Here is an 11,276-nt window from a genome sequence, read left to right as displayed (position 1 = left end):
TGCAGCAGGGGACCCGACACCGCAGACTTTGGTCGATATCTCTTCTTAGAGACCTTAGTACAGATTTGAGGGCAGACTAACTGCATTCACTGCAGCGCCATCAGGTTCTTGCCTTGGGGCCAAATGCTGATTCGGCTAGACGTTTCCTCAATCCTCGAGCCCGGGACTTTATTTTTTTTTCTTATTTCCCTTCTCCTTTTATCCCATCCTCCCCTTTGTTTTTCCCCTTTAAATAAACACCCTATTTTTACTCAAATCCCTGAAGCTGTGTCTTTTTATCAAACTGAGCAAGCCCTGGCTTGGTTGGAGGAAGCAGAAAGGACAAGTCTTGAGCCCAGGCCTGGGACAGCAGGGCCTGTCCCTCACGGGTGACTTGGGGCTGTTTGTGGGGCAGTGGGATGTGAGGGACAGGAAGAACAAATGTCCAAAAACTGCAGCCCGTGCCAGCCTCCTCAGGGAGGGGTGAGGGAGGACAAAAGTGCAGCCCCTCTCTCGTGGTTTGAGAGGAAATGAGGTTTTTTTGGGATGATGTGGTCAAGCCAATTGGTGTTCAGATTTTAATATCGGCACCTGGTTTATCCACTGAGGGCATGGATATACCTCTGAGAACACAGTGGGTTAAAAGCTGTGAACTCCCGAGGGAAACTCTCTTGGGTTCCGGTTAGTGAAAGAGCACAGACCTTTCCCCTGCCTGGCTCTGAGCTGGGTGGGAGAGGGGAGCCATGTGGCCGGAGGAGGTAGGCCAGGCCTGGGCCGAAGGGTGGAGGAGCACAGTGAGGCTTCAGGCAGTCATTCCCGCCCCCCCTCCCCCCCACGCAGAGGGAGAGAGAGGGAGAGAACCTGTGCCTGTGATAGTGCCGGCAGGCGTGAGGGGGGAGTGCCCGGCAGGTAGCCATCCGTGGGAGTTAATGAACTGAACCGGCAAAGCCTGGGACTTTTAACCCTTCTTGGGATGATGGAAACCTTGCAAATGCTGATTCCTCTTGGAGTTGATGAGATAGAGTTTGGGATAGCAGGAAACAGGCAAGTGAAAGATATTGAGAGAAGCGGAAAAGAATCCTAGGTGGGAGGAGATGATGGAGTGGCCTTTGGCTGGACTTTCCTTGTATAGCCATGGGCAGAACCACTTGTGTTCCTGTGACACAGAGACTGCATTCTAGGGGGAGGCAATGGCTCAGAGCCAGGAGAGTGCAGTGATCTGAAGGAGCGCAGAGATGACGGGTGAGGAGGGTGGTGGTGGGGCCGTCTGTCTTCAGAGAAGCAGAAGAGGAAGATGATCTCTGTTCAAGAGACCCCTCGGCCCCCAGGAGGTGAAATTTGGGGGGGGACAGGTGTCCCAAAGGAGAGAGACTGTGCTCTTTTTGGAACTGGACAAAGCATCCTTAAAGGTAAAAACCCTAGAAGCAGCTCTGGTCAATGTGCAGTGGTGAGAGCACGGGACATGGAAGGAAGAGGTCACGATGGCAAAATGTTCTCAGGGAGGTGCCACACGTGACACGGAAACACGAGAAGTTTCAACTGTTTCCTGGGGAAGTCTGTGGTGCAACTCTCTTCTCGAGGAATTGAGAATTGATTATCTAAAGGGTGGTGATGGACTGAGAGTGGGTTATCTGAGGGGTGGTAACTGGGTTGTAATTTGGTGGGGGGAGGAGGAGGAAATTTGGAAGGTTTTCTTCCTGTGTGTTATGAACAAAAAAAGTTACCGTTTTTTTTTAAGAGAAAGAGCTGCAGAAGAGTTTTCTTTTGAGCTAGGAATTGATCGCTGGCCAAGAGTTCTTTGTTAGTGAAATGTTGGAATCACCCCTTGAGTATCCTTAAGTACCGCCGTTTAACTCTATTGTGGAGAATTCTTGTTTTTCAGAACCACCCTAGCCTGTTGCCAGGAGGATGACAACCTCCCCTCGGACGGTGGGGAGAGGGAGAAATTTGCATCTCAGGAGACATGCAAATTTATCTCAAACCCAAACTGCACTGGGACGGGACCTTCACCAAATCCTGGAAAATACCCCAAAAAAGACGAGCCAAAGCAGAATTGAGAAGTCAGGGTGGTGTCTGGACATCAAGGCCGTGGTCCGGAGACGGCAGAGATACTTGAAAACCTCGGTCACTCCTCGCCCCAACTACAAATGATGCCAGTCGGACCCAGGAGCCCCTGGACTGATAACCCAAACTGAGAAACCTGGATATACCCCCACTGCTCTTGTGAGGACAGGACTCCCGGCTCTGGCCCCTAGGGGACAGAGCTGCAAATCCTTCTCTTCTGAGTCACTGCTGGGACTGGCGGCAGAACTCTGCAGATCTGCCAAAACCCCATTATGAGCTGATCACTTTAATAAAGGCATTAAAAGGAGGAACATCTCCTGCCCTGTTCATTTCAGCTGGGGACTCGTCCGGGATTGTCACGCCTAAAGAGGACACCAGGACTGGGATGGCCGCCCACCCTGCGACCTCCGGGACAGCTGGCTATCAGGACCAGAGGAAATCAGCTCAGGACCAGTGACGCTGAGGAGCGCCAGTTTGGTGAGAAAATACCGGCGGCGGGAGTGGGGGCGAGTGAGTGGAGTGTGAATGAGACGAGGACTGGTAGCTCAGATCCTCGACGCGAGTGGGACCTCCTTGTACCGCGTTTTCAGACTCCCGCGAGGTGACCGGCCGGGAACGGAGGGAAGCGTGTGGAATTAGTGTGAGTGAGAGCCTCCGAAGGGGGAAAGAGGGCCCCCCCCCCTCCGGGCGTGCGGAGGAATTTTGTGTGAGTGGCACGCAAACTAAGTCCTGACTTAGGGTCAGGCCTCGGCGAAGGAAGCCGGGTTTTTAAGTCCTGACGAAGGAAGTTAGGCAGATTGTAAGTCTCGAGAAGGATTCGAGCAAGCCCAAAGCCCTGCAGGCAAACTAAGTCCTGACGAGGGAAGTCAGGCCTCGGCGAAGGAAGCCGGGTTTTAAGTCCTGACGGAGGAAGTCAGGCCTCGGCGAAGGAAGCCGGGTTTTAAGTCCTGACGAGGGAAGTCAGGCCTCGGCGAAGGAAGCCGGGTTTTAAGTCCTGACGGAGGAAGTCAGGCCTCGGCGAAGGAAGCCGGGTTTTAAGTCCTGATACGTAGAGAAATCAGGCAGTGGTTTTTCCTGACGAAGGAAGTCAGGCACGAATCGGGCTCTTGGGCCGGGGTTTCGTGTTTAAAGTCCTGATAGACATAAGACCTGACATTAAGTTAGGCAGTCAAGAGATCAGGCAGTAGTATAAATATAAAGTCCTGAGCTTCAGGCAATTTTTTCTTGAGATTTTTTTTCTGTTGAGACCTGAAAAATGGGAGGATGTAACAGCAAGAGAGCCGGCAAGAGGCTGAGGAATATACCTCCCAATAGTCCCTTAGGAGAACTGTTAGAGAGATGGGATTCTATAGAGGCCACAGAGGGATTAGATAAGGTTAAGATGATCCATTACTGTGTAGAAGTTTGGCCAGAATTAGAAGTGCAGGGAGGATGGCCCTGGTGTGGGACAAAGGACAAGTGGATGTGTCAGCAGCTGAGTCAATATCTGACAGCTCCGGAGGACACTGATCCCGAGCAATTATTGTATGTAGATTGTTGGTTAAAAAATGCTATCGGGGATGAGGGTGTGAGAATTTGTAAGGTTCAGAGGAAGAAAGAGGGGAATGAAGGAGGGGATGTTGGATTTAGTAAAAGATGGGATCCCCTGGATTATTTACCGCCGGGTGCCCCTTTACCTTATAATCCTCTTCCTCGGGCACCTCAAAGAGCAGATCCGGCCTTTCCCCCGGCTGCTATCTCATTACCACCTCCTGTAATTCCTTCTATCCCTATGGCTTCCTCTGCGGCAGACCCAGTATCTCCCCTAGTAACCACTCCCTCACCACCCCCTTCGGCTCCTCCAGTTCCTTCTGCACCACCACAAGCGCCTACTCCACAGGCTGCATTCTCCACCCCTTCTCCAGCTTCACTTAATACGCATGAAGGCCCTTCTCCCCCACCAATTGCTGTCCCTTTACCTCCTTCTAGCTGGGACACAAATGCCTCCTTGCCTGATAAACAGTTATCACCAAATACACCTGGTGACCTGCAGAGAGTTCAGGGGAATCCTGATATCTCTCAAATTGGTAGTTCAGTGTCTGAGGATGGGCCATACTGTAATACCCGATCTAAGACATCCAAGGTAGAGAGACTTTTTCCTCTCAGAGAGGTTCCTATGGGAGGGGTAGCAGGAGGTGTTGGCTTTGTGAACGCTCCTCTAACTGCTTCTGAGGTGAGAGGATTTAAGAAGGAGTTAGGACATTTAGTTGAGGACCCAGTGGGCATAGCTAACCAAGTGGATCAATTCTTAAGTCCAAATATCTACACTTGGGGGGAGATGAATTCCATTCTGAATATATTATTCTCCCCAGAAGAGGTCCAGATGATTAGGGTGGCTGGCATAAGAATTTGGGAGAAAGATAACCGTCCTGGACCCCAGGTGCCATCAGGGGAACAGAAATTGCCACTAACGGATCCCAACTGGAACCCTAATCAGGAGGAGGGGAGGAAAGCCATGATGGAATATAGGTCTTTGATAATTTGGGGGATCAAAGAGTCAGTCCCCAAAGGAACTAATACCAGATTGGCATTTGAGGGTGCACAAGAGAAGGACGAAACTCCTGCTACTTGGCTTAATCGCCTAAAGCGGAATTTCCAGCTGTATTCCAAAATAGGCCCAGACACCGCGGAAGGCCAAGTGTTACTAAAGGTCCAATTTGTTACCAAATCTTGGCTTGATATACGGAGAAAACTGGAAAAGATTGAAGATTGGCAAGAGAAGGACATTAATGAGTTACTGAGAGAAGCATTAAAGGTGTATTTAAGGAGGGACGAAGAAAGAGCAAAGGCTGAAGCTAGGATCATGGTTGCAGTAGCTAGAGAAAGTGTGGGGGCAAGCAATTTTGCCCCGCAATTTAAGGTACCAAAAAGATGGGTGGGTCCACCAGGAGGAGGAGGCAGAGATTTTTAGAAGTGACAATTAGGGAGGTCAATGGCTTTAAAGTTTATGAGACCCGATGTAACATCTAGAGGAGCCCTTGGTAAACTTTGAGGTGGGACCCCTAAATGAAGAATTTGAATTTTTGGTTGATACAGGAGCAGATAAGTCCTGTTTGAACAAAGTACCAGAAGGTATGTCAGTGGGAAAAAAATTCTGTGAAGTGTTAGGGGCTGAAGGGAAACCATTTAGAGCATCAGTGATAGAAGATGTAAAAATAATGAGAAACTCCAGACAGTATGAAGCTAATTTTATTTATCTGCCTAAGTTAGAAAAAAGTTTGTTAGGAAGAGATCTGCAAGTTCATTTGGGGGTTGGGATTGTCCCAAGAGAAGGGAGGATGGTGGTACAAATAATGAAGATATCCCAAGGGGATATCGCAGAAATAAATCCCAAGGTATGGGCTGAAGGAGGAAGGCGGGGCCTATTAGACATTACACCGATAACAATAAAAATGCAATATGATACTTCACCAATACGGGTTAAACAGTATCCAATTTCCCTAGAAGGAAAGAAGGGGCTTGCAATAGTTATTGAACAACTGTTGCAAGAGGGAATTTTAGAACCCTGTATGTCACCACACAATACCCCTATACTGGCAGCTAAGAAAGCTGAAGGGAAATATAGGCTGGTACAAGATCTGAGAGAGGTCAACAAAAGGACCATTGCTAGACATCCAGTTGTGCCCAACCCGTATAGCCTTTTAAGTCGGATTCCAAGAGAACATGCTTGGTTCACAGTCATAGATTTGAAAGATGCTTTTTGGGCATGTCCTTTGGCAACGGAATGTAGGGATTGGTTTGCCTTTGAGTGGGAGGATCCAAATATAAAAAGGAAACAACAGCTAAGGTGGACCCGATTACCACAGGGGTTCACAGAATCACCCAATCTCTTTGGACAAGCCCTGGAGAGTTTGTTAGAACAGTTTGTTCCTGAGGAAGAAGTACAAATCCTGCAGTATGTTGATGACCTGATGGTGTCGGGGAAGGGAAAAGAGCAGGTCAGAACGACTAGTATTAAGCTTTTGAATTTTCTGGGAGAGAAAGGACTAAAAGTTTCTCAAGAAAAACTACAGTTTGTGCAATCTGAAGTAACATATCTTGGGCACATAATAGGAGGAGGATATAAGAAGTTAAGTCCTGATAGAATTTCAGGCATACTATCTCTACCAGCCCCAAAAACAAAAAGAGATGTGAGAAAACTTCTAGGCCTGTTTGGATATTGCAAGTTATGGTTAGATCAATATACGCAGAGTGTAAAATTTTTATACAGTAAATTAGTAGCTCCAGATCCTTTGACTTGGACAGCAGAAGATGATCAACAACTGGAAAACCTAAAAAACAAATTGTCTTCTGCCCCGGTTTTAAGCCTACCAGACCTCAGGAAAGGCTTTGACCTGTTTGTGAGTGCTGAAGGGGGTATAGCCTATGGAGTACTAACTCAAGAGTGGGGAGGCTGCAGAAAACCTGTGGCTTACATCTCCAAATTGTTAGACCCAGTGGCTAGAGGCTGGCCAGTCTGTATACAAGCAGTAGCAGCAACTGCTATCCTGATTGAAGAGACAAAAAAATTAACCTTACAAAGAAAAATTAGGGTACATACTCCTCACGATCTTAAAACAGTGCTGAGCCAGAGTGCTCAGCAGTGGCTAACCGATGCCAGAATATTAAAATATGAAATCATACTAATGAACACAGATGACTTGGAATTTATTACATCCAATTCCCTTAATCCAGCACAATTTCTAGTGGGAGAGCCTGTAGAGAATCTAGAACATAATTGCCTTGAATTGATTACCCTCCAAACAAAGGTAAGAGAGGATTTAGAAAATCAGCCTCTAGCAACTGGAAGAATCTTGTTCATAGATGGCTCTTCAAGGGTAGTAGATGGGAAGAAAGCTTCAGGTTATGCCATCATAGATGGAGAGACTTTACAAATTAATGAAAAAGGGAAACTACCCCCAAACTGGTCAGCTCAAAGTTGTGAAATATATGCCCTGAAAAGAGCAGGGCATACTTACTGGAGGGGGACCGGGGAACCATTTATACAGACTCCCAATATGCATTTGGGATAGTTCACACATTTGGGAAGATATGGGAAGAGCGTGGATATCTAAGTTCGAAAGGAAAAAGCCTAGCCCATGAGAACCTGGTCAAGTCCGTATTAGAATCTCTACAGAAACCAAGAAAAATAGCGGTGGTCCATATAAGAGGGCACCAAAGAGGAAACAGTCTGGAAGTTAGAGGAAACCGATTGGCTGATCAGATAGCAAAGGAAGCAGCTTTAGAACCAGGGGATCCTGTGAAAGTTCTTAAAGCAGAAACCACACCTGGAGAGAGAGAAAGAAGAGAAGAACCCATATTTAGTGAAAAAGAGTTAGAGGTTATAAAAGATTTAAAGTTACATCAGGGACAACAAGGGGAGTGGTTAACTTCAGATGGACGGGTGTTTTTGAATAAAACACTTGCTCGAGCAGTGCTAACAGAACTGCATAAACTAACCCACTGGGGAGTTCAGGGACTATGTGATCATTTCTTAAGAAATAACCTGTGCATAGGTGTATATAGCCTAGCAAAAGCAATTACAAAAGGCTGTTTCATTTGCCAAAAAGTGAACCAGAAAGTCATGAGACAGGTAGACCCTGGGGGAAGGGAATTGGCTCTAAGACCTTTCCAAAGCATACAGATAGATTTCACTGAAATGCCCCCAGTGCAGGGGTACAAATATCTACTAGTTATAGTTGATCATCTCACCCATTGGGTGGAAGCTTTCCCGACTAGAAGGGAAACAGCCCAAGTTGTGGCAAGTGTAATTTTGGAAAACATTATTCCCAGATATGGAATAGTGAACACCATAGACTCAGACCGAGGTTCACACTTTGTAGCCTAAATATTGCAAAATATAATCAGAGCCTTAGGAATAGAATGGAGATTACATACTCCGTGGCACCCCCAGAGTTCTGGGAGGGTGGAGCGGATGAACAAAACACTCAAAAATGTATTAACTAAATTAGTAGAAGAGACAAAATTGAATTGGCTGAAGTGTTTGCCCCTAGCCCTTTTGCGCATCAGAACAAGACCTCGGTCTGACATAAGGATTTCACCCTATGAAATGATGTTTGGACTGCCATTCTTATTAACCCCCTATAGCACAGGAGACTATCTGGAAGGAGAAGAGGCTACCAGAAAGTATTTAGAAATCATTGGAAGGACCCTGGAAGGACTTAGAAAAAGAGGATACCTCCCCCAAACTTCCCCTCTTGAAGAAAAGGTTCATAACATTAACCCAGGAGACTGGGTTCTGATAAAGTCATGGAATACCGGATCATTAATGCCTAAATTTGAAGGCCCCTTCCAGGTACTCCTCGTCACTAATTCAGCTGTGTGGACCAGAGAAAAAGGTTGCGCTCACATTACGAGGATAAAAGGGCCAGTCTCACCCCCGGGCACGGGATCCGATTCCACACCACTCCCACCTCCGGGCACTGCACGAGATTCAACTACATCACTAGTTGATTCACCTGAGTATACAGTTATAAAAGGACCAAAAGACTTAAAATTGACTCTCAGAAGGAAGAGTCAAAAAGACTGAACTGTATGAAGAAAGAGATTGGTATCACAATCATAACAAATCTTAAGGTGTTTTAAAAAGTTCTGTGTTTGAAAAAAAAAAAAGGTTGTAAAAAGTTAGGGCTGTTAATAAGTAATTTCAGTTAAGTTCCCCCAAATTGAGACCAAGGACACCAAGGTAATCTTCTACAGAGTACCCTCCCTAGGAGAAATAAAAATTAGTAAGGACAGACCAGAGAAGCGAGTAAAAAAAAAAAGACTCTTGAAGAGCTTAAAAAGAAAACTTCATCTAAGTGAAATCCTCAAGAGGCAAGACCGGGTGGGGGCATGCTGTGTAAGATGACCCATACCGGACTCTTGGGAAGGGTAGTAATGATGGGTTTAATTGCTGGTGCTCTGGGGAGCCCAGGAAAGCCGTGCTGTGAGTGCTACCAACCCCTCGAGGAGGGAGAAATAAGCTCCTTGTCGAGAGTCCATACAAGTTTTAGCGCTAAATGTGTTAACCTCTCCCAATTGGTCTTTTGTGAAAAGGATGAGAAAAGATGGATGGCCCATAATACTGCCGCTTTTATGCAGCAACTCCTGGGAGAGTGCCCTGTAGGAGAAGCCGGTTTGAGCTTTGAACGTGATGTTACTGAAGCAAGCTTGGTAAATCTAGTAAAAAGACAAGAGATGGTAAAAGTGGTAAGAAAAATGGTTTGTAAAAAGTATTCAGCAGTTTTGTCTGTTAAGAAAAAAGAAAAAAACAAGAGTATTTACTATGAAGAATATGTGTATACTGAAAAAGAGATGAACCCCTTTAGGAAAATGAAAAAACTGTGTAAATGTTGGGAAAGCCCTAAACCCCTGGTTTTGATCTCTAGTATTACAACATACACTAAATTGTCAAAGGATTAGTCTGGTGGTTGTACTACTGGAATGATAACACAACATTTCTCTTCATTACACAAAGAGTTTGGATCAAGTTTAGGAGTTCCTATATACAAAGGTTTAAGAGAAACCAAACAGAAGAAGCAAAGTACAATAGAAATTGAGAGAAGTCAAAATTGTAAAGGTCCAATTCAGACCCCGATATCTATGTTAAATAAAATCATCAAGCTCCAAGCAGTATTAGAAATAAAGAATGCAATTATTAGAAACCTCTCAAACGAGATAAGAAAACTAGAACATGTAAACAACCAAGAACAAACTCCTACACTTGATTCCAGTTGGTGGGATAACCTATAGACTTTCAAAAAAGATTTATGAGGAGAGGTGACTTTCCCCACTGTGTGTATACTTGGAGGATTGCTTTTTTTTACTGTGCATATGTCTCTGTGCCTTTAAAACAGTGGTACCTGCTGTTCAAGCCAACCTGAAGAAACCAAAGAATGTAACAAAGTTAAGTAACTATGATTACAAGACTGCCCAGGAAATTTATAATCAATACAAAAAATTTAAGTTGATGCGAGCTTAGGTTTAAGCTCGATCAAAGAAAAAGAGGGGGGAACTGTTATGAACAAAAAAAGTTACCGTTTTTTTTTAAGAGAAAGAGCTGCAGAAGAGTTTTCTTTTGAGCTAGGAATTGATCGCTGGCCAAGAGTTCTTTGTTAGTGAAATGTTGGAATCACCCCTTGAGTATCCTTAAGTACCGCCGTTTAACTCTATTGTGGAGAATTCTTGTTTTTCAGAACCACCCTAGCCTGTTGCCAGGAGGATGACAACCTCCCCTCGGACGGTGGGGAGAGGGAGAAATTTGCATCTCAGGAGACATGCAAATTTATCTCAAACCCAAACTGCACTGGGACGGGACCTTCACCAAATCCTGGAAAATACCCCAAAAAAGACGAGCCAAAGCAGAATTGAGAAGTCAGGGTGGTGTCTGGACATCAAGGCCGTGGTCCGGAGACGGCAGAGATACTTGAAAACCTCGGTCACTCCTCGCCCCAACTACAAATGATGCCAGTCGGACCCAGGAGCCCCTGGACTTATAACCCAAACTGAGAAACCTGGATATACCCCCACTGCTCTTGTGAGGACAGGACTCCCGGCTCTGGCCCCTAGGGGACAGAGCTGCAAATCCTTCTTTTCTGAGTCACTGCTGGGACTGGCGGCAGAACTCTGCAGATCTGCCAAAACCCCATTATGAGCTGATCACTTTAATAAAGGCATTAAAAGGAGGAACATCTCCTGCCCTGTTCATTTCACTGTGTTCTGTATGTTTCTCTTATAGTCTTAGGTTAGTAAAGTTTTTTTCCGTTTATTCTTAAGCTGGAGCCTGCTCTGCTCTGTCTCTGCTCACATCTCACAGTAGATACCAGGGAAGAAGTACTTTCATGGGGGCACTGGCATTGTGCCAGGCTCAAACCATGACACCCTCAAAAGAAAGGTCCTTCTGTGGGGCCTCCAGAGGCACTGCCCGAGCCCAGGGGACAAAGCCCGGGATGCCTCTGGCCCTGCCAGCCCTGCCCAGCACTTGGCCATCTGTCCTGCAGACTGTGCCACTCACTCTGTACGTGCTGCTCCTCTGCCCTGGCCAGCTGCCCATGCTCATCTCGCTGTCCCATCTAGCACTTCTGTGCCCAGCATTTCTGTGCCCTACCTGGGGTCCCTGCACCCAGCGCTGCCGGCTCCTGGCACACAGTCTCACACTGGGACACCTTGTGCACCAAAATTCTACCCTTGGAGGGGCTTTTCTTTTCCCTCAC

The 11,276-nt window shown here is 46.3% G+C and overlaps 1 long non-coding RNA gene across 1 annotated transcript; it reads left to right on the top strand.

The window, feature by feature from the left end:
- Nucleotides 1–1,690: 1,690 nt before the first annotated feature.
- LOC132338061 (uncharacterized) lies at nucleotides 1,691–10,748 on the top strand. The gene is made up of 2 exons (XR_009489350.1): nucleotides 1,691–2,520; nucleotides 10,260–10,748. It is a non-coding gene; the product is annotated as an uncharacterized LOC132338061 (long non-coding RNA).
- The last annotated feature ends 528 nt before the right edge of the window (nucleotides 10,749–11,276 follow it).

The sequence above is a fragment of the Haemorhous mexicanus genome, chromosome 24 (assembly GCF_027477595.1).
Source record: "Haemorhous mexicanus isolate bHaeMex1 chromosome 24, bHaeMex1.pri, whole genome shotgun sequence".
Lineage (NCBI taxonomy): Eukaryota > Metazoa > Chordata > Aves > Passeriformes > Fringillidae > Haemorhous > Haemorhous mexicanus.
This window is presented reverse-complemented; position numbering and strand designations above follow the sequence as displayed.